At 38.6% G+C, this 24420-nt stretch overlaps 1 protein-coding gene across 5 annotated transcripts in view; it reads left to right on the top strand.

Annotated features, from left to right (window-relative positions):
* The first annotated feature begins 231 nt into the window (after positions 1-231).
* The window catches only part of tncb (tenascin Cb), a 106396-nt gene continuing 82207 nt past the window's right edge, over positions 232-24420 (top strand). For 4 of the 5 annotated variants that reach the window (XM_063488900.1, XM_063488903.1, XM_063488901.1 and 1 more), the window contains exon 1: positions 234-343. The gene's annotated coding sequence lies outside the window, so the exon portion shown is untranslated. Of the gene's footprint in view, positions 344-24420 lie in introns of all 5 variants that reach the window. The other variant, XM_063488906.1, reaches the window with a different exon arrangement.

Consider the following 24420-nt stretch of genomic DNA (forward strand, 5'->3'; position numbering starts at 1 on the left):
CTGATGATGATGCTAACGACACCTCCTTTTGTTTATAAATTAACAGCTATCATTCCCATTAGTTTACGTCTTTCACATCTCATGCAACAGATGAGAAATGTGCAAGCATGTCTTAATGAGTTCATGAATCCATGGCTGCGCTTAAGACAATAGCATGCCAGGGGGCTGAGTGCTGGGTGTATTTTGGGGCAGGGCGGCAACCCCAATGCCGGGCCCGACAGGCAGTGGAGGAGGAGGTTGAGCCAGAGCAGGTGTCTCGGCTGACATCTGCTTCAGTTCACTGGGGAAACACAAGCACCCTGCAGCTACAGCACTGACAGTGCCCTGGCTACATATGACCAAGGTAGAATCTTTCCATTTCTTCTTCTTGTTTTTGATTTATCATCCAGAGGACGTAGTCTCTTTTCCTTAAAAATTGTGTTTTTTTTTTCCTCCTTTGTTTATATAACATTAATGATTCATGTGGTAAAATTAGACTGTTGTGTGAACATGTGACTTTGCACTGGATCATTTTTTCCCTACTTTTTCTTACTTCTTACACTTTTCTATATTCTATGTTCAGTTTTTAAGCTTAATCCATGAGATAAACAGAACGTATTCATGTCAGGGCATTAAGGGGATTCGACCCAGATCTCTTACAGACATTAAAGAAAGAAATCGTTGGATCTTCAGTCTCATGTAATATTGATGCTGTCGTGTTTACTCATCAACCCACTTTCCTCCTGAATCTAATCAAGCTGACAACACAAACCCACAAAGCTGTTGATTCAAAAGCGCTATCGATCCAAGTTTGGGTTCCATTGACCCAAGTGCATTTTTAAAAACTTTGTAGTGTAATCAAAGGCTCTGTGGACAGGCTCTCTTCTCTATGACCTGAGCTCTGCAGATATATATTATATTTTGCCCCTATAGGTCATATACAGCCCAGATTGGCTTTAATGCCTTATTCTGTGCATTTCCCATGATCAGACATTGATTTCCCCGTGTGCTCCTCAGACAATGGATGATGATGATGATAAGACTAGGATATCATGGCAAGTGTGGAGGAGGATGATCTGCTGAGACAGATTTATGCTGAATTGAGGATGGGGAGGTGGAGATGGTGTTGGTGCTAGTGGGGGTGTCTGACAGCAGTATCTGATAGAAATTCTGAGCATGCACTGGGGTGATGGTGAATCCCAGTCCATATGCGTGCTGTAAATAAAAGAAGCATTATCACAGTAATCTAACCTATTTCCAGAACTCCACATTTCATGAAAAATAAACATGCAGCAGATCTGATCTCTGCTCCTTTGCATATATTTTATGATCTGGGCAATTTTAGTAAGCCCTGACAGAAATTGCACTGACTTATTTTGCAGCTAGTACTGTATATGTTTTTCTCTTTCCAACGATTTGCTCTGTTGCCCTTGTGTTCGAGGCATCATTTTATTCTGCTCACACACTCTCCCTTTCCAGCCAAGAAAATGCCATTGTTTATCTCACAGTAGCCAATAAGCTCCTGTAAAAAACAAAAATGTCAGGAGGTGAAATTGATCCTGGGTCATAGATGCTTTGTCCATTTTGACATATTTAGTCATCTTTCTGGGACTGAGGTATAGATGTCTGGGCAACACCTCCTGATCGTAGCCTGGGTTTATTGGCAGTAAATCTGCATGGTTGGATCTTTGAATGTGTGAGCTTACATTTGAGCATTTCATATTTAAAGAAGGTACATATATATGTGTGTGCATATATATATTTATATATGTATCTTCATGGTAAAGACACTGAAAGGCCTTATTAGTGATGTAAACTTTCAAAGAAGTCTAGTACCTCATTAACTTGTTAACGTTACAATGAATCATCAATGGAGACAATCCCTGGACTTGTAAACTTGAAAAGCGGTGCTTTTTGTAGCCTTGTGATTTGGACTTCTCCACAAAGGTAATTAAAAAGGCAAAACATTTTGTAACTTAATGTGTTGGTACAAAATCAAACATTTTAAACCTTTGTACTGCTGCTAGGTCACCTGAGAACTATCTGAGGTAAGAGTTGGGTTTAGCTTTAGTCACAAACTAAATAGTCCAAGCTGAAGAAACTTCAAAAACCATATCATGTTTCAAATCATGTCTGAAACAATTTGGAATGACAGTTTTTCTGACTTAACAGAAACCCTATACCTGTTTCCAGATGGATCATCAATGATCTTGGGGATGTTAAAAGGTTAAAAAAAAGAATCAAAAGTGGGCATCAATTATTTATATGAAATATTTTTATTAAGTACTGTCTTGCTGACCACTCAAGACTAGATCTACCTGGCCAGTCAGCCTAACATATTTCATTGGACTGCAGAAGAAAACTGCAGCACCAAAATGGAAGCCAAAATGTTTTTTTCCCTGTGAAATCTCAGTGCTAACCTCTGAACAGATTAAATTATTAAATAAACATAAAAAATGTATTTTGCACCTACCTTGCCTCTTAAGATGTAGAAGAAACAATACAAATCGGAACATAAATGGGAACATAAATTTACATTTTTGGCTGTCAAGAAGGACAAGTTACCCCAGAAAGTTGATTTTATTTATCTGAAGGCAGTGTTTTCAGAAGTTATGTTGAGGCCCAGTAATCAGCTCTAATGTATTATTGGAGTAAATTGGTCTTTAGAGACAAAAATGGACTTTTGCTATCCATTTTTGTACAGTAAAAGTCCAAAATTATTGTCTGTTTGTGGGAGTATCACAGCTAGAGGGCTTTTGTACCAGCAGCTGTAGCCTCACAATTATCTGCATGACTGAGCGTTCATGCAACAAAATGCTGAAAATAAATGACTTAGTGGCACTCGAGATGGGATGCATTAATCAATAAACACATTTATAATACATGTTTAGCCTTTTTTGACTGGGGAGTCGTGGCTTCCTTGTTTCTGTTGTTCCATTAAAAAAATGCAAATAATTTTTCAAACAGTGCAAAATTCTTGAAAGAGCAGTGTTATATATAATAGATGAACCTAAATAACTGGGCTTGTGAGTATGGTATAAAGAAGTAAATTTTTTTGTAGCTGCCAGGTGTGGAGCAGTTCACTGCACCACCCATATACTTGGTAAATACTGTTATAGGGGGTGTCTAACAGCCGTGTTTGTGGAGACAGGGGTCCCTCCAGCCTGAAGTCACTGATGATCTGGCATCAGCCTGTCTGGGAACAGGATTAGGGGGTGAATATGGAGGTAAGGACTTGTAGATAGATCAGCGGCCACTAACTGAGCCACACATGCAAACAAGCGCATTATCAACAGGACTAATTTAGCTACATTACTGAGCACATGTCTGCAGTAGATCGATGTGCTGTTTAATTCCCCCCATGCAGATCCTAGAATATGATGTGATTGGTACAAGAATATATGTGCAAGTTATAGGTAAACTGATCAACTCATATAGTAAATGGTAAATGGCCTGCATTTGTATAGCGCTTTACTCAGTCCCTAAGGACCCCAAAGCGCTTTACACTACATTCAGTCATTCACCCATTCACACACACATTCACACACTGGTGATGGCAAACCAGAGAATCCCTCTCATTGATGGTTGTATTATGCAGTAATTGTCTTTGTGGAGCAAATTTAGTCTATATTGGCAGCTATTTAATTCAATAAAGCTTTACTTTTATGGCAATATTATTGTTCAGAACAGTCGCCTACTGCATTTAAGATTTTGCTCAAGTCATTATCATTTTGTTGTTACAGAAAGTCTACATTAGCTTTAATCCTTCTTATGAGAAATCCAAATAACCGCCTAGCTGGGATATAGCTTAATTAGATGGGATACTGAACGCGTATACACCCTATCCTATTAAGTTCTGGATTTTGCAGTCTTTGTTAATTGAGTTCAAACATAAGCTTGTTTTGATCAGCATACACTTGGTCAGACTAAGTGTATGCTGTTTCAATACATTTTTCAGCATTATTTTACGTAGTTATTTGTCAGCTATAAATGTAAATACAAGTATGACTGTAGATAAAATGTAATGTAAAAAAAATAAAATTGCGTTAAAAGCAGTTTCTCAATGAATATATTCAAAAATCAATAACTAAGCATTTCTTTTAGTTCTTTTTTTTGTCTTTTTCTTAAAATTTCATCCCTAATAAAGCAATGTAATTATTATCCCATCTAGACCCAAATGTGAAATACTACTAACTGTGTTTAGTCTCTGTTTTGGCCTCCAGCAACACTGTTTAATAGATTGGTTTTATTGTGCAATGCTCCTGCTCAGAGCCTATACATAGCTTTGCAGGCTGTTGCCTATATGGTGGAGCTGTTTAATGTCACCAGGTAACAAAATGTGAAATACACAGTCTGTGGGCTACTGTAGTCTTGTTTGTGCTGCTCTTGGTTTTTCAGCCAGTTTTGGAAATAGAAATTATAATATATAAAGACTTTCTCTATAGTGAAGTGAAACTTAATGTCAAAAACAATAGACACTGTGGACATTGTTTCTCGGGGTGTTTCTAGAGAGTTTATCCAATGTTGTCCATCCATCTTGCAAATTTAAACCAGAAATACTGTGAAAACATACTTAACTGTACTGTGAAATAATTTTTGATTTTTGCTGGACATCAAAACTTGCATCCAGAGATTTTAAAAATGACGTGATGTGTACCTCCAGAGGTAGGTCCGTTTGACCTTTGACCCGTGTAGGATCAATTGTCTCCTCTAACCTGTTTAAACTGGGAGAAGGTCATGTCCCTTAGGGACACATGGTGGTTACAACCTTGACCTTGTGTAACACAGCCACCTGCACACACTCATCTGAGTACCTTGATGTATATTTAGGTGTGTCTCAACAGTTATTTGCTTTTGGGTCATCACCAAAGAATGCACTAAGTGAAGTTTGTCATCAAAGTGTTTTCAAAATCTTTTGAGTGCACAAGAGGAAGGATGAAAGAGGAAGGTTAAATGGGGGATGAAAAATGCCATTAGCAAAGCCTGTTTAAGGATGGTGCTCCATAGCTGATACACACACACACACACACACAGACATGCATGCATGGCTGTAAATACACATGCACAATGCCCTTCCGGCAGGCAGATATTCAGGAGATTTAGTTCCTTTTGAATATGTAATGAGTTTAACATGCATGATGAGCCGCTGGTTGATTCCTGGTGAAGCAGCTGTGATCCACGCAGCACATTCAGGATTATCTGCCACCAAAGATAACGGCAAGAACAAAGCCAGGGAGAGCGCTGCAGGCAGAGGAAGCCCTCGCTCTTCAGCAGCGAGTCCCTCATGGCTTATTTGATTGGAGAATTTCCCCCACATTACCTTTGCATGCCTCTAGGCTGGGGTCCCCTTTTGGGGGTGGGCAGCCTTGGGGGAGGCAATGTTGGCTGTGGAGGCAACAAAGCATTAGCAAATATTGTTCTTCGAATGATTCTGTTAAAAATAGAACAAAACTTCTTAGAGCTCTGCTTTCCATCAATTCAATCCACCCGATAGACTGAAGAGCCATGCAGCTCAATAGTATGTAATCTGTAGAGAGGTCTTTGGGAATTTAGTTTAATTCTATAGTAGTAGCCAGATTCTAACTACCTAACAGACCTACAATCTCATCTGCAACATGTGTGCTTTGATTGAGATGTGCATGTTAGCAAAAAAGCAACTGTGCAAAAAGTTACAGCTCTCATATATGTTCAGGGTCCTGCAACATACCTCGTTCCACATTATTCTAACCTTCCCTAATAATGTCATCAAGCATTAGTATTATATATGTTGGCACTGTTTGGTGTTGCGCATAGACAGTAACATATTAGCTATTGTTTTGTGTTTAATGTTGATTATTTTGTATTGTTGGCTCTAGTACCTAAGGTACCAGACTCCCATTGATCACCCTGATCAATTATCTTGAAGATGAAGATGAAGTGTTTTAAGTGGGCAGTTATTGTAGAAAAGCATAACTGCCATTCCATTTACTATGCTTAGTCCCTACCACACAAAAAAGAGACACATCAGTCAACAATAATTTATGGCAGCTAATTCTGGCATTTAGATAATGCAAGGATAACTACTGCCCTACAAAACACATTTCATAAACTCAACTGTTGTGTACTTTTTTACTATTAGTTTAATAGTTTTAGCCTTAACCTATAATAGAATATGCATCCATCCATTCTCTAGTTACAGAGAGGCTGGTTACACCTTGGACAGGTCGCCAGTCTGTCGCAGGGCTAAAACATAGAGACAGACAAGCATTCGCTCTCACATTCACACCTATGGGCAATTTAGAGTTTCTAATTAACCTATCCCCACTAACTGCATGTGTTTGGACTGTGGGAGGAAGCCGGAGCACCCAGAGAGAACCCACGCAAACACGGGGAGAACACGCAAACTCCACAAAGAAAGAATGTTACATAGACTACCATAGTCCACTTGTAAATCAGATCCAAAGTAGCGATTATGGAATAAAAGAGTTATAAAGTCATAAATCTGAAGCAATAATGTTTGTTATAAAGCTACCTTTCAAAAATGTAATAACACGAGTCAATATTTTAATACTCTGTACACTTTATTACATATTTCCGTACAATTTTTATACATATTTCCGTACATTGTTACCTGTATATACGAACTTCAGTTGGTTATGTATATAGGATCACTTTGTGTCTTCCTTCTATAGTTCATATTCCCCTTGCTATAAGAGCTGTGTAACACCCAAATTTCTCATTCGTGGACTAATAAAGGTCTATTCTATTCTAATATTAGTCACTGTAAATTTTGTATTTTTAAAAAAAAAAAATCCATAAAAACAAATTGGAAATTCTGTGCACTTCTGGTACTTTACAATGTATATTTACAGATTTTTATTCAGTTTACTTAGGATGGCATTACTGATCAGACTGGACCTACAGTGAGCCTAGCTTTCCCCTTGTGCACACATCATTTCATTTATTTATTGACTAGTAAATAGTAAAATGTAGATGCATTTATTATGGAATCCAGGAGTGGGTAAATAAATGTAGAGTACAGGAGGTGTCACTCCCTGGTTTCAGATTTCTACTTTCATGTCTACTCTGCAAATAATGAAGTACAGTATTTCTACTTGTATCGTGGAACAAAAAGAAGATAGGCTGCCCTTAAAACCTTTTGTAGTGCTAAAACGTACAGTGCCAAACGGGTGACAGGTTATTGTGCTCCAAAGGCTTTTAAAAAGTGCTTCTACACAATGCTGTTGTTGTTGCTGTACACATAGTACAAATACAGTAACTCCTAAAAATATGGAATATTGGAATTTCTAATTTTTGTGAAAATATAAACTCCATTCAAAAAAGCAGTTTCAAATATTAACAAAAAACTGACATTTTCGATTTGCCCATAAACCATTAACAGAAATTTTAAAGATGCAATTAAAACAATCTGGTGTACTGGTAAATGGAAAAAGTCATGAAAATTGAATGATTGGGAAACTATAACCTTCAAAGCGACATAGGAGAAAAGAGAAAGTCATATTTCCATCATGTTTTCTGCATCTCTCATGTTCTGTTCTCTTTTTTTTTACATTTCAGGTTTGAGTGGCACTTCATTTATATCATTGCATCCCCTTTTCCTGCTGTGGTTTGATTGCACCTGACTGAGCACCACTCTAGCACCAATTAGTGCCACCAGCTGTTTTTCTTGATGAATCAATCCCTAATATAAAGACACTGGGTAGAAACATGAATTCAGTTCAGTTTGTTTCTGCAGATTCTTTATTTGGCTGGAAAGCTAACTGATCTGAGTAGTAAAGTGATTTATACATATACTTCATCAGTGCAAATATTTCATATGGACAATTAGAATTCTGGGTCAAGACCCAGAAATATTAACTCCATCCCACTGAATGTAGCATGGAAATTGTTTCAGCGATAACAGCACATTATATATTAACTGCAAAAGGCCTATACAGAAGTAACATCATCCTTTCATTCCCCTGCCCCTGCACTTCTTACCACAAGCCTTCTAAAAGTTTAATGGTTCTGCAGGTGCTCTCTTTTTCTGCTGGAGTCTCTCATTTTAACCTCAAGCCATTGTGGTGTAAGATGATCGTTGCAGAAGTCATTGAGAGTCCCAGCGTTTAACTTGAGAGAGACCTTATTAGAGGCAATTCAGCGTGCTTCTTTTCAGAGCCACTGACACCTCAAGCAGCAGCCGCTCACTAAGGTTGTCCAAAGTTGAGGCGGCTGTTTCTGAAGAAGTGTATTTTTTTGTCACAAGTGTCTGAGATGGGAGTTTCTTGACTGACATGATGACGACCACTAAAACTAATGACTTGGCTTTTGGCTCGTATCTCCAGATGAGGCTCTTGACAGTGGCAGCGGTCGGGTAGATTTGTGTAAAATGATCCTCAACTTGACAACAGCACGCCAAAGGAATACTAAGCTCATAAAGTTATAAAAAGCCTGAATTCTTTATCAGTTTCTAGTGGTTATTTGACTATTCCCCGTAGCTGTAATGGCTCAGGGAAGCCAGTGGATAAATTGTACTCTATTGAAACAGGAAAGTGCATGAAATAGAATATCTGTGTTACACTTTTTTGTTCTAGAAATGAAATGAGGCTTGTTCTATTTTCCCTCTTCGTTTTCTGTGGCATCTTTAAACAAGATCTCCAGCGGCGGGTGAGGGGGAGTTTCAGTATTCAGCCTTCTCTTGCTTCCAGTCTCCTGCTGGACTTGAATAACACAGTGACCTAGTTAGGAGGGAGCTGATGATCTCCCCCCACCTTGTCACCAGTGGAGACTAACGGATGAAATGATTTCCTTCTGTACGTGATGCCTGAAACAGAGCTTTCATCCAAAAAAGAGTGGACCCAGGCTTAGCCCAGACTTGTGTGACACACAGCGCCTGTCTTATCAATGCAAATGATCCGGCTCCCTGGTGATTTTGGCACTGAGACCTGGCAAAAAACAAAACCCCCCCAAAAAAGCCCTCCGCTCATCTGGCCCCAGCTTTTCTCTGGACAGAGCGAAAAACCTGCCAAGTGGGGGAGGCTTCAACTTGCTACAGTCAAGTGGTGTTGGCAACCAATTAATGGGAGCAAAAGGGTATAAAAAAGCACCTTGCACAGCGCTTTTCTCAGGCTCCCGTTTCCATGGGCACAAGCTCTCCAGGGGGGCTGGTGTCAGATCGTAACAGGTAGCTACACAACGGTGCGAACTCCTCTGAGGTCAATTATGCCTTTGGAGGAGTTTTCTTCATTTATCAGCTGCAAACTTTGTGACTTGAGGGCTGCAGGAATGTGTGATTTTGCAGTTTACCTTCAGGTCTGGTGTGAGGGCAGACTCTGCTTGAGGCTTGTATTTTTTCACCCCCTCTCCTCTCTGAGAGAAGGCGGAACTGTGCTACTGGATCATCTGCCAGCAGAGCTACCCCAATGCCAGCTCCTTTTCATTCAGACAGAACAAACGCCTGCATTATTCAGACTGCCATCTCTCTATAATGGATCTCCTATTACTCTGCCAGGCCGCTGGGCTGCACACTTACCAGCAGATATGTTTACTGTTCTGCTGCTAGTTTCCTGCAAAAATGCAAAGGCATGTTCCAGACAGCATGCCAGAGGATCACTCTCAGAGCTAACACCCTAGCAATGTGGGATGTTTTCTGTTGATTTATTAGACAGCGGTGAGCCTGAGCAATATTCGAGTGTGGCTGTGAAGTGTGCCACTTTACATCACCACCACCACCGAACTGCCAGCAGAGCAGATTTAAGCATGTCCACACTCCATGCATCCTGGGATAAATGCGTTTACATAGTGCGTTTACGTCTGGTGTGCACTATTGCCCTTCTCCCATCCTTTTACCTGGTTAATGGCCAAGTGGTGATGTATAGAAGGTCACACGGTAAGTTGCCATGCCAGTGGCCCAGTGTGTGAGGGCGACCTGTTTGCCTGCTGCTCAGTGTCTTTCCACCCACTGTTTTATTGCCATCAGTAGCAGTTGGAAGTGCTGCTCTCCAAGATGTAATCAGCACGTACATTCCAAAGGCCAAATAGGATTTTGCCTTAGTCCTTAGTATTTGGCTCCCAGGTGCTTGCCAAGTGCATTGATGAGGTCATTATCCTCTGAGGCTGCTTTTAATTGGTGTGACAGGTCAGGTCATATAACAAGATTTACACTCCGAGCTACTGGATTCAGACATAGTTTCAGTGTCTGTGAATTGAAGCATTAACCAAACTCAGTAAGTGAGCTCAAATCTGGCTTTCATCAAGATAATACTGTGGTCTCATCAGACTACAATCAGATGTGTCTGTTCTGCAAATGCATGACTCATCTCCTCAGAAAGTCCAAATGTAAATCTGACATTAAATCTTCTGATGTCAGATGTGTGCAGAGGTGCTGTTAGAATCCAGTTTTGCTCTTGAGCACAGACAAGGTCAGCCACATGTTAAAATCTTTGGGGTGATAAAGTCTGTGTCTCTACATACCTGCAGGGCAACATCAGGCTGCTGTTGTAATTTACAGCAGCCACCACACAGAGTTTTCAAACCTCAGACTCAGAGCATTTATAGACTGTGTGTAATAGTGTGTAGTGATTTTCCTTAATCATCATTTCCTTGCACAATATAACCACTGTTTGAAAAAGCAAAGGTGATGAGGAATTGGAAAACATTTTGAAGGAAGCAGTCAAAAAAAAAAAAAGATAATAATAAAGAGAATGCCTTCATTTATCAGCTTTTTTGAAATGAGTAGACCTCCATGTCCTGCAATACAGTAAAATTTTGCCTTTTCATGTACTTAATTCATGTATCCAACGTGCTAATAAAAATCAGAGCTACTTATCCTAACCTTTCCAGAAATGGATGACTTCCCAATACAGCATCCAAATGTATGTCGCAAGCAGCCGGGACATGTTCTTGTGAAAAGAGCAATAGCCACACAAGATCAGACCTAGTAATATTTAAGTGTCACTGCCAACACAGCACAAAGTTTTTAATTGAGTTTCAACCAAATCTCTCATGCATCTTGATCTTTTCAACTCAATATGCTATATGAACCATATGCCTATGAAAAAAAGTGGTTATATATCAGTGCTGTTTGGTGACTTTTACAGAAATGCAGAAAGCACTACCCTGTAACTCAGACCTGGCCATTACACAGCCCCCAGGCCACATCTAACCCTTCGGTTGTTCCTGAGCGGCTCTGAGATGCAGAATGGAAGGCAGATCTTGCATTTCCGTCTCAGACATTGAACCTGACTTTAATGCACTTGTTCAAGGTCAAAACAGACAACATTTCTCTCAGCGAACAAGAAAATAACTGAAAAGTGCAATTAAATTACAAGTAAAATGACATTTTGCAAAAACATGCACATTTCAATAAATTAAACATTTAATAAAATGTTGGTGTTTTTACTGTGCCTGTTATTGGTGCGGCCCTACACAAAAGTCCCAGTTTTTCATGGGGGCCCTTGGGAAAATCAGTTGCCCATCCCTGCCTTAACCCTCGTCTCTAGAAACATAAAAAAAAAAAAAAAAATGCAACGATGCAGAATGGCGATTGGCCTCTGGATTCAAGATGGTGAGATAACATGACAGCTTGCACTAACTGATGCTCACTCCTGTGTAATTTTAATGGATTCATTCTGAGTTTATAAGTATGCATAGATTTGCTGGAAGAATTAATAATACACTAATCAATATTTATATGTAGAGTATTCTTTTTTCTATTAAATAAACTCAAAAATGACTGGTCATTGGTGACCTGATAGATGTTTAGTAGGGGTGCAACGATACTCGTATCGATATTGAACCGTTCGATACAGTGCTTTCGGTTCGGTACGCATGTGTATCGAACAATACAAAATTTTTAATTTATTTTATCAACTTTTCTTCTGACGATGCTGTGGATCTGCGTTCGACTACTCCGCCTAGGCTGCACTGTCGAGCGCAGATCCACTGAGTGCAGCGCAAGCTAGCAAGACAGACGCTTAGCTCATTGCAGCATGGCAAATTGAACCTCCCCCACCCTCATTCAGATCTGGCCTTTGGAACTATTTTGGTCTTCATGTGAAGTACGACCCTGAAGGTAAGCGCGTCATGGACAAAAGTAAAACAGTATGTCGGATGTGCCACGCAATGCTCAATTACATGGGTGGGAACTACTGCGTTAGCGCAGTTTGCTCGTTAACGTGTTGACGCCATCCAGCCCCACGCACGGGGCGATCCGCGGTAGCTCGTTAACGGAGATTTGCCTTGTTGTGGCGTTAACGTCATTTCAGATTAACGCTGACAGCACTAGTGGGAACACAACGAATATGACTGCACATTTACTCCGACATCATCCTAGTGCGAAGACAAGTGGAAGCAGACAAAAACAACAAGCACGCATGCTACAAACTTTACCCGAGTCATTTAGACAGCTGTTAGCACATGATTCTCCTTATGGGGACCTGATATGTTTAATATGCTGCTGAGAGTATACCCCAGAAGAAGCGTATAGTATAGCTTTTATTTTGGAAAGAGCCATTTCTCTGTAATAAACTCTCTTTTCCAAAGATGAGGGATTTTTCCATGAGATATTTATTTTTTTATTACTTTGTCATTTCAGCAACATTAAATTTAAAAACTGTACTTTTGAGTTAAAATATATATTTATAATTTTAATAAATGACAAATTAAAAAAGCATGAACATTTTTTTGTATCGAAAAAATATCGAACCGTGACACCAAAGTATCGAACCGAACCGAACCGTGAATTTTGTGTATCGTTGCACCCCTAATGTTTAGACGTAAAGTCCCCAGATACATCACTCAAATGAATGCCAGTGTTTCTTCCTGTCAATGGGATATATATACAGATAATGTCTTGCTATAACTGTCATGACGTCTGGGTTTTTTTGCTTTTGAATTTAGGTTTCAGTGAGGTTTAATGTATGCTCATGTTTCCTGGTTTAGTGTCCTCCTGTTCTTATTCTATAGAGTATCTTATGTCTTGAGTGATATTTCAGTCTGTGATTTTCGTCTCATTTTTAGTGGGTTTACCTGGTTCTAAGTTTCTGTTTTCCTTATCCTGTGTTTGGGGACTCCTGATTTGTTTCTGATCTTAGTCTCTTCTATATTATTTATTTTTAGTATTTAGAACCACTTTCTTCAGTCTCCTTTGTTTATGTAGTTTATTTATTTCCTGTTTATTTTGATAATTTTGCATCATGTTTGTTATACATAGTTTTTTAGATTCAATCCCCTCCCCCCACACTTTTGAACATAGGGCAAAGTGTTCTACATATTGAGCAGAACACTTTGACCCACGTTCTCTTCGCATCTATTTCATATGATTTCCTGTTCAATTCTACTCGGCACACTGAGAAATTAAGTTAAAGTGGTAACTAAACCACCTATATTCATCCAGACAAACTGTCAGTATGCTCTGACTTGGGAACATGAGAACATATTGGGCTTAATGTCAGTGGTCACAATTAGACACCTCACACAGAGTAATCTGAGCCATTGTTATTATGAGATAAAGATCTGAGTATTGTCAGTTTTATATGTGTATGCATAAGAATAATATTTCAAGAAATAATCTCGGGCAAAATTTGTACAAATATGTAGAAATATCATGTTAGTGGGATCTCCTTTCAAATTACTGTGAGCAGTGAGCTGTAGCCATACTGACGGTCTCTTCAAAATTAAGTGAAGGGCCTTTGTTCGGAGACCAGTCCTCTGTGCTGACATGCCATTCTGAGACCAGATGGATCATATGGCGTCTCCTCAATGTCCTGTGTAAAGCAGCTATAAAACTGGCTCACTCTATTCCCAGCCTTCAAACAACCTCCCTCACAGTGAAAGCATTTATAAGAATCATAGCAATCACCAGAAACTGAAATATCATCTTACACTCTCTGTTGCCTCTTTTTTCACATGCCTACTCATCTTTTCCTTTACCACAATAAGAAGAGGAGATTGATTGAGTGCTAGCCCTGCTACCTCCCTTCTGATTTCCAGACACATTTATACTTTAGTAAGTCTCCCCTGACTGCCACATGACTGTAATATACTGCCTGACTGGATTCACTTATGGCTATAAAAACCTATTGAACCCCCAAAGCTATTATTGTGTTCGGTGCTGCTCTGACTGTTTATCGAGCTGAAATCAAATAAACAGCCTGTGAGTGCATTTTGCAGTGTTTGGTATGTTCTGCAATGATTCCAAGCATTTAGCCGAGCCAATGTACACCTACATAAATGTCAAACTAAACTATAACTCGAATCCATTTAAATGGAAACAGTGAATGTGAATATTTCATATTTAGTTTTATTAGTCCAACAAAAGCATGTCAGGTATTAAGTTCCAGCCTGTCTTACATATTTGTCTTCTGAGAATGCAATGTACATAGAAATCTGCTTTAAAAACAGAGACATGCTGAGCATGTGGTAACACCTTGTCCTCTGAATACATTTGCATATTGTAATGCATGCATAAGACATCATTTTAATGTGATCTGTTAATCAGTGCAAAAGTTCAGAATAAAAGAGTAACATTTACCAGCTGCAATACGATGGCTGGTTGATTCTAAACTGACTGAATGGTTGTCCTTCTGTGTATCCTACCTATTGCTCTATGACAGCTGGGATAGGCTCCAGAAACGGCTAACAATAAGTTGGATCGATGAATGGATATTTACTTGCTTCAGCACAATAGCTTGATTGTTTCTGCATTATGTATCTACTTGGATGTGTTTTGCCATATTTCTGATGACCAGTTTTGACTTTGAATCATTGTCGTGAGAACATTTAAGTTGGTACTCATGACCTTATAGGGAAATTAAATTAAATTAAATCAGACTTTGCAGGTTAGGGACCCAAATGCAAACTCAGGAGGCAGGCAGAGTAAACAAAGACCAAGCAAAAAAAAAATTGTATATTTATATTTATTTCTATTTAGACGTACACTGGGTGATCAGGTATCGAGAGAAGACACAAAAAATACACACTATCAAATAAAACAGGAATTGACAGGAAAGACACTCAAACTTGACACAAAGGAACTACGACATAGGACATATGGGGAAATAGCATAAAAACTGATATCATGAAAGTTGGATTTAGGAAATTTATAGAAAATTTGCAGTTCAAGGTCAAGGTTAGTTAAGCACTTAAGCCCTTTTCAAAAGTAACATTACTGGCTTACCCTGGAAGTGAGAGCATTTTGTCATTCAGAGATAAGTCATGTTTCTGTTTTGTTATGCTTTAGTAAGCAGTGTAGTAGTAGTAGGAGTAAATATTAAACTGTTAAAGTACTTAATATGTCCAATGTTTTCGCAGTTACTTATTATCAGGTTTAGGGATGGGAATGATAAGAATTTAGCAGCATATCCAATAATTACACATGCTGTTTAGTTTTTCCCCTCTTTGTTGTGATCAGTGTTGGGGTTGTTACTTAAAGTAATTTATTACACATATTACACAGAACAATATTCTTAAAAGTAATGCGGTGCATTACTTGTGAATTTCTCCATAAAATGACCTGAAACACACTGTCACATAATTGCTATTCAACCGTATAAACTAAAGTGTCACACACCAACACAAATCAATATCCTAATGAGGACACACATATGACTTTTCTCTTAGTGTTAAGATATGAACACAAAGCCAAGAGCACAAAGCTCTGACAAAACTGATTCTACTGTAGAAACATGAACAGGTAGAAACGGAGGCTGACTGCTCATCAGTTTGTAACCTGTTGAAGTTCAGGGTCTGGCTGCAGGGCTGGGGTCAGAAATCACTCCACTTTAACATCACTCTGGGTTCATGGCTAGCTTAGCATTAGCATGCTGTCCCTGAAGTTGTTAAGCAGCATACTGCAGTTGTTTTTGTCCTGGATGCTTCTTGCCCTCCAAAACGCACTCTCATCCTTTTATGCAATAAAAATAAAAACAATGTCCACGCTGTGGACATTACCCTTTGCTTCCATCTCCGGGGCATGAATTGAAATCAGCTGAGTGTAGCACAAGTGCTAACAATGCCAAGAAACCGAACAACTGGGAATATGTTTTCTACAAGAACTGGTTCTCCATGACAGTTGAAAAAAGGCTGGCTAAACAACAATAAAAGCTGGTTATAAGCTAATATAACAGCTAATGTTAGGTTTACCTGTTCTAATAATCACAGCATTGAATCTCCTCTATATATAAAAACAAGTTTACTTTGAGGTGGAAATGGAGAAAGTGGTGACATATTGTAAGACGAAAGCCTACACAACTAAAACAAAAAAAAGCAAAAGAAAACAAACTAAAAAAGCAGGAGAAAGTCTAACTGAGGAAACTGAAACAAACAAAACAAGTTTCTAAAGTGTTTCCATTACTGAGAACACTTTGTATGATGCTACTGCTTATTGATAATAATAATTTTTATTATTACTGCTATATATGTTTTTAAAGATGTTTTTAATTGTTTAGAACAAATCTCAGATTTGTACTTAGAGCGTTTGTATTAATGCACAGATTTGGACATATGCACTGTTTGTCAATGAAGCACTGCTGAGAACAACGAGAAAGAACCAACACTTACAACAAAATATATTTTCAGGTCATCTTGTAATGTGTAAAGGTTTAAGTCTCTGCTCTTGCCTTATATTCATACTGAGACCAATGCATTTATTTGAAACATGTTTGGTTTTCACAGCTTGTCTTTTTATCTCTCAGATTATCTCTTAGATTTTATCTCGTAGATTTAGATTTGCAGGTTGCTTTGGGTAAGAACTCTGGTAGTTACATAATCCTCAAATGCAACTAATCATCATGTATGTTCCCTAAATCCAACAATTTTGAAATCCAATGACAAAAATCTACAAATCCACTCTCCCTGCACAAAAAATAGCCAGTAGCTGAGAGTGTATTGTGGAGTGGAAAGTCTTTTCACCGTCTCTTCAGTCTTGAGCTCAAGTGTTCTTTGTTCGGGTTTGACATCGTGCTACTGTATACAGTGAAATTTCTTTCTCCACTTCGACATTCACACACTGAGCCCTTTTGTATATCTCACAATCCATCAGAGAGTAACAGAATTGTACAGCATAGAGGAGGAAATTACAGCAAAGAAACCAGTGGTCTCCTCCATTCAGTCACATCTATCCTAGCAGAGGCTTTATTCTGTTTGACTCCTCAGATCGCACCACTCAGCCATGCAATGAGATTACAGAAGCTGCAGCGCTTGTCAATCACGCCATAGGAAACTGCAGTGATACCCAACCCTCCTGGGATCTCAGTGATGTTTTTCCACATTTCAGAGGAATATGCAGACCTGTCACCACAGAATACACACACAAACATGTACACACACACAGAGATACATCTACATCATCTACCAAGGCACTGTCTACCCATTTAAGGTTAAAGTTAGGGTTAGGGGCAGGGCTTGGATTTAGTTATCATCCATCACTTCTTCTAGAACATTTTGTCTGTTTGGAATACCCAAAGGGAAAAGCTTTTTATTCATGAAAACATGCCTGTTGAGCATTTGGCTCACATCTCAACTCTGTGTTGTTATCCTCACTCACCATCCAGCAGGTCTGACAAACTGTTACTTTGGCCATATTCCAAATAAAAACAGAAAAAGTTAACTTTCCAGAGTTTTTCCATTTGGGTGCTTCAAATAGCTAAAAAATCTATAAAAGTTGGTTTATTTAACTAAAACCCGACTGCTAGGGTCACCAGAGACCTGATGGATGTTAAGAGGCTAAAGGAGGAGTCATTACCTTGGAAAGCTAGTATTAACATGATGTATTATGCTAACTTTAATATGCTGAAGTTGAAGGGACAGTTGTGTTTGCCTCAGCAGGATTTTTGAAAAAGTTTGCTCAAGTTAGGGTTTTCTCCTGCTACTGTGGCCCAGTGCAGTGAGATGATGCTGCAAGGCTCCAAAGCCTATCGAAGACTGTGTTTACTAAACTGAACTTCTAAAAAATATGTTGGACTGAACAAATCCCCACTGTTTTTATAGAAAACGCAGCTCTGCTGTAGATCTCTGGTCTCCAAGCCATGTCCACAGTTTTACTGCAAGGTGTAGTCATAGTGATTGACAGATTGATACAGAACATTTCAGGGGGAGCATTTCGGAGGAAATCCAAAGAACGTATTTGTTTTCACATTAATCCAAAAGTGCTTTGCAAAGGTCAGAAATGCATGTAGAAATACAAGTGACTTTATGAGAGTTTTGGCTCACAAGTTATCCTCATGTATACAGTAGTGGATCCATGTGGACCCTCTGGATATAGCAAGTGAGAAGAGTCAGGAGGGTCAAGGAGCTGTGTCTGCAGCTGGGCTTTGGCTCTGAATAAACACGAGTGCTAGTGAAAGCCGAGACAAGCTGTGGGGCTGCCCTCAGTGTTTTACATTCACATCAGTGTGCCTCATAAATCCCACGTACAAGTGCTGAACTGAATCTCCTTCATTCTCACACAGACCTTGACCAAACCTGTGCAGATCTTCATTTCACTGCCCTCTCAGCCTTTTCCCAGCATGGCAGTAGAATATGATTTACTTCTGCACAGTCTGAGGATTTTGAGGTATACCAGTTTTGTGCTGGGTTAGTGAAATGGTCCAGGGTCAGATTGGGAACAATCAAGGTTACTGTCTGCTGTTTTATTACATACACAGCTCACTGGCTGTCAAGAAAAGTTAAAAGGAAAATTCAAGACAAAGCCAGCATAGTGCAAATAAGCACCCAGGAGGGGTTTTCTTCAGTTGTGTGTCCATATGTTCTTTATTTTTATTTAACATACTCTATACACAGTTTTTATAAACACTGCATACAGCAATACAGACCATACATCAGATTGAGAACCGTGATGTACACATATACTTTTGTCAGTGGATTTGGTATTTTCAGCTTCTTACGTGGTTTAAGACTTTCTCTATTAATGTTTTAATAGTAATTGTTGTGTATTTCTGAGCGGTCATACACCACACGCAGTATATTAAAGATGGATATAACCACCGTGATGTCACCCACTAATTTCTGAATTCCACGTTTTGAAGTGTTGTCACTTCGGTTGTCTTCATCGAGCAACAACTGACCATATTTGGACAAGAGGATGGATATATTATTAAATACTGTCATTTCCCTCAAAGTTGATGCACAGACTTCTTAGGTGTCCACAGTAGTTCTTTACTTGTGTATACACACAGCACTTGTATTTCTATATAATTACCTATATGCACAGTTGTTCCTGCTAAAGAGGGAAGCTAATTAAAAAATGTTCTTCACACTTTTGAAAATGACCGATTATTATTGGAACTCTATGCCCTGGTCTTTTGTATGTAGCCTTTTCTAAAGGGTATTAAAGCATTTTAAATACGACACATTAAAAAAATTGACCTTACTAATCTCCCTTACCAGAGATGGGCAGTAATACGATTACTTTTTCAAGTAACGAGTAAAGTTAGGGATTAAACCAAACTAAATTAAACTAAACCTTGATTTTGTTTGTGAGAGTGTGTCATGACCAGTGTTGGGCAAGTTACTTTGAAAAAGTAATTAATTATAGTTACTAGTTACTTCTTCAAAAAAGTAACTGAGTTAGTAACTGAGTTAGTAACTGAGTTAGTAACTGAAGTACAAGATTCTTTTTTTTTTTTTTCCCTTTATGTTTTATTGGTTTTCTTATTTATACAACATGTACAACAATACAACTTAATCACAGTGGGGGGGAAGAAAAGAAAAGAAAAGAAACAAAACAAAAACAAACAAACCAGCAAATACAACGAGATTATACAAAATCGGGCCTCCCATTTTGTACATAGTTCAACCATTTCCACCAGTATTCGTCAAATGAGTCCGCCTGCAACTTTAGCCTAAAAGTTATTCTTTCCATAACAAAAATAGTATATATCACATCAATCCACTCATTTATAGTAGGAGTATCCTCATTAAGCCAACGGCGGGTTATGGCCTTTTTAGCAGCTACCAACAGCACACTGAACAAATATTTATCCGGTTTACATAAATTAAGACTCTCTAAGTTACCTGGGTACAATACTGCAAAATGAAATTGTATTTTCTTTTGGAAGATTGTTTCCAGGACCTTATGTATTTCCTTCAAAAATGGAGCCACACGAGGACATTCCCAAAAGATGTGGAAATGATTTGCTGCTGCATGTCCACACTGCCTCCAGCATGTTGTCTTATGGGAATAATTGGATTTTTGAGCCGGGGTATTAAAATAACGAATTACATTCTTCCAACTGAATTCCCTCCACGAGGGGGAGCTTGTTACCGACCACTGCTGCCTACAGATCCCATCCCATTCCTCTCCTGTTAGGGATAGATTACCCTCTGTTTCCCATCTTGCTTTAACATATCTTGTATTATGACCCCTTAGGTTGGTCACTGAACAATATAATTTGGAAATAATTTTTTGATAGGGTGCATCTCTATACGCGTTCTCGAATATGTAAATAATTTCTTCATTCCCAGTCGATAACTGGGGATGTCTTAGCTTTTTATTCAAGAAGTCCCTCAGTTGCAAATATCTAAAAAAGTCTTGATTTTGCAACCCAAACTTATTCTTAAGGTCCTGGAAACTCATCACTTTTCCGTCTTTCAACAAGGTACTGTATGTGGTGAGACCTTTATTAGCCCATGTTTTAAATGTCGAGTTGATCTTACGAGGCAAAAATTCTGGGTCATATGCAAACCACCTAAGGAATCCGGCCCTCTGGTTTAATTGATACTTTTTAAGTACTCTTTTCCATGTCTTTATTGAGCGTACTATCCAAGGGTTGCCCGGGTCTCCCAGGAGACGTAACTCTGAGGGATCTCCTATCAGTGCCCCGACAGGGAAGTTACCTCCCAAGGAAAATTCCAATTCCTTCCATCTTGGACAATATCCAGGTTTACACCAGCCCACCAGAGTCCTTATTTGGGTTGCCCTATAATAGTCATGTAGGCAAGGGAGGCCTAGTCCTCTATCCTTGGGAAGCTGAAGTGTTTTAAACTTAACACTTGGCTTTTTACCCGCCCACATAAATCTAGAGAGGATCCTATCCCATTCTGCAAAGTATCTATCAGGGCTTTCTATAGAAACAGACTTGAACAAGTACAATATCCTTGGGAGCATATTCATTTTTATGGTGTCCACTCTAGAAGAGATGCTTAGATAAGGAGTTAATGACCATCTGCTAATATCTACCATGATATCTTTTTTAAGTGGGGAGTAGTTGATTTCTTCCAAACTGGTTATATCCATTGATAAGTTAATGCCCAAATATTTGATAGTTTTTTTGTCCCAGCCTAGTTTGTATTTGCTGCACAAAGTTTGGGCGGGGGCTATAGAAGCTACTGAGAACTTGTGTTTTTTGTACATTCAGTTTATATCCCGAGTAGGACCCATACTCCTTTAACACTGACATAAGCTCCATAAATGATTCAGTAGGTTTTAATAAGTAAACCAAAACATCATCTGTGAACAAGAAGTACAAGATTCTAAAAGTAATTACTTGAAAAGTAACTATTGCATTACTTAAAAAAAAATGTTTAACCCTCTGGGGTCCAGGGTATAATTGGCCATTTTTAACTACTTTTGATGTTCCCTCTACATTTCACCTTTAAAAACTATTAACTTTTTCTTGTTTGGTATCATCCATTTCAGCACAACCTCGCGTGTCCGAATTTACAGTTATGTTTTCATGTTGACATACTGTATTAACACAACTGATCTAAAATCAGACAAAAAACACAAAATCAGAGTAGAAAAAAGTTATATTTTATACTGTAACAACCACAAACATGTTTAATGAATCATATTTCATAACTTTAAATGCAAATATAAATTGTCAGTTTTAAAATCTTATGCACAAGTTTTGCAAACAACAAAGTTATTTGCAGCCATTTACCTTTTACCCCTTTTTTTAAATAACCATTTCAAACTATTTACAGAACAATCAGCTGATCTGCATTCAATAAGATGCCACACAAATTATTTGTGCCACTCCAAAAAAAAAATTTCTGTCCACTATAAAGGAGAACATCACAGCCTGATACCTGCAGGTCTGACAGCAGCAGGTGTATCACTCCTGTTTCTGCCTGGAGACAGCAGTCGCCTCATTGTTCTGACACACAACACCAAACTATCCACACTAACTACACAAGACAACACATTAACTACACACTCCAAACACGCTAAACGTCACAAATCTCTCGCATCTCTAAACTCGCTCTCTCTCTTTTTCTGCTGTCTTTTTTTCTCTCTCTCTCTCTCTCTCTCTCTCTCCATCACTCCTAAAACTTCCCCCTCTTCCTAAACAACCAAATGTCATGTTGCCATATTATTGTTTAATTGGTCGACATGGTACATTTTTCCACCAACACAAAAGGGCTGTTTTTTGTTTGTTTGTTTTTTGCTCATAAGCAGAGAGTGCTTGCTGCGCTGTCCTTAGACAGTAAACGTGACAAAACTATTGAGGAAAAAACGCCGCGTATATATTGTTTATCACGACTCTGGTTTTACGTGGCCTATCAATACAATTTAAAAACTGGTATATATCACCTTGTTGCTTTGTCTTGAAGTGGTCATGTGATTGAGGAAGAATAAAGTAGTCGTGGTAAGCCAGTCAAACAACAGCACTCATGCGATTGTTTTGCCCCCTTAGCTCCAGGTGTTGTGCAAAAAAGTGATTGTCGGGCAGAAAGTGATTGCCATCTGCAGGACCGCGCGCAGCTGCTTAAAAGCTGTAGTGTGTATTTACAGGTTATTTTAATGGTTCTTAAGTTTCACAAATCAAATCTGGGTGTTCAAGTTCTGCACCACAAATTTGTGGGTCACGTACATTATTTACATTTACATTAAGTCACTAATTTTTTTTCTTTTTACATTTTTGGTTTCGGCTCTTTTGGTCCTTTTACACATTACTAATTTGATGCATCTACAGGAAAATGTGAGAGAATATCAGATGAAGCTCAGCAAACATGACCTATTTGAGCTGGATGCTTCACATCAGCTGAAGAGATGACATCTTCTTGAATAAACCCCCACTTGAGACCCATGCAGATGGTTGTGGTATTGCTATGTGACTAGCTTTGTTCTCAGAGAACCTCACATTTGTCGCAGTGAGCTGGTTGTATGCTCGAAAAAACACATTTCACCTACAATCAACCAGTAAAGCTGCAGTCTGCTGAAAACTGCTGGGATCCTAAGGGATGCGTAAGATTCTACTGGCTTGCCAAGACTTGTGTTTCTGTGTTTGCTTTTATCGCTGTTTTCTGTAATTACCAGCCCAGCCTGCTTTGAAGAGACTGCACCAAAGGCATAAAACAGACTGACTTGTGTTGCTCATTCTGGATGTCTCTTATGCAGAAGGAAGTCAAGCAATATAGAGAATCACTTTTAATAAGTCTTCATTTGTTTTTCACTTCCATATTAATCTCAACAGTAAGCTAAGACTCTACCCAAGGTACTGTAGAGCACAGCCAAAAGATAAACCTGTAGGTTAACCTGTGTTAGATGTTGTCCTCTTAAGCAAACCAGAATTTATGTTTGTTAAAATGAATATTTATCTGTAGCCAGTGTTTCAAAGTATTAGCATAGCAAGGAATTCTAATGAACATATTCAGAAAGTATCAAATCAATTGTTTAACCCTTTAGTAACGTCCGCTTCAATTGGCTGTAGCAAAGAACTGGATTTTCAGGTCTGTAGGGAAAAAATGTAAATTTCATAAGGTACTGTTTTTTCATTATTTTTTGTGACTAAAGATATATTTTTATTTTTATGGGTTTTTTTTGCAGGTTTCAAGTTTAGTAACAAACTTTTCAGGGTTGTTAGGGATATCAAGGCACCATCACCGTAAAGCATGTGCCATTTTAATTACAGATATGAAGTGAAGAGCAAAAGAAAATTTCTAGCAGCAGCTTCCTGATAACATCAACCACCACAGCCAGCTGTTTCTTAGAGATACATGGAAGTTTCCCTTTTAGCTTTATTACGCTCCTGACCTCTAGTTATCATTTGTAAACGGTTGCCCCTTAAGGGAGGAATTCATGTTGTAAATCAGTAACAGGCCAGTCAGCATGTATTATTGGAATGTTCACATTTTCAGAGCAGAGTTGGCTTAACTCTAAAACCTGTAAAACACATATTTTAAGAATCTGAATTGGCTGTGTTTTATTTTATGTCTTTGTTTTATGTCGAGAAGCAGGTATCAATACAAAGTTTAGTTGTTTAACAAAGTCCAGTTCATTAAACACAAACTTAAAGCACTTTCTGCTGCACCTCAGGTGGAACTGTTTATCATACAGTTTCTGTATGATGGGATTGGTACATAATAGAACGGCTCCCGTATGTCGGCTCTGAACGCATGAATTATCACAAAGGTAAAAAAAAAAAAAAATGCATGAAATAAAGCTAAAAACTAGGTTAAAAATATAGAGATTGCTGGTGTTTGTTTTTATTGCACCAGCAAAAACTCAACTTATACTTA

The sequence above is a fragment of the Pelmatolapia mariae genome, linkage group LG12 (genome assembly GCF_036321145.2).
Source record: "Pelmatolapia mariae isolate MD_Pm_ZW linkage group LG12, Pm_UMD_F_2, whole genome shotgun sequence".
NCBI lineage: Eukaryota > Metazoa > Chordata > Actinopteri > Cichliformes > Cichlidae > Pelmatolapia > Pelmatolapia mariae.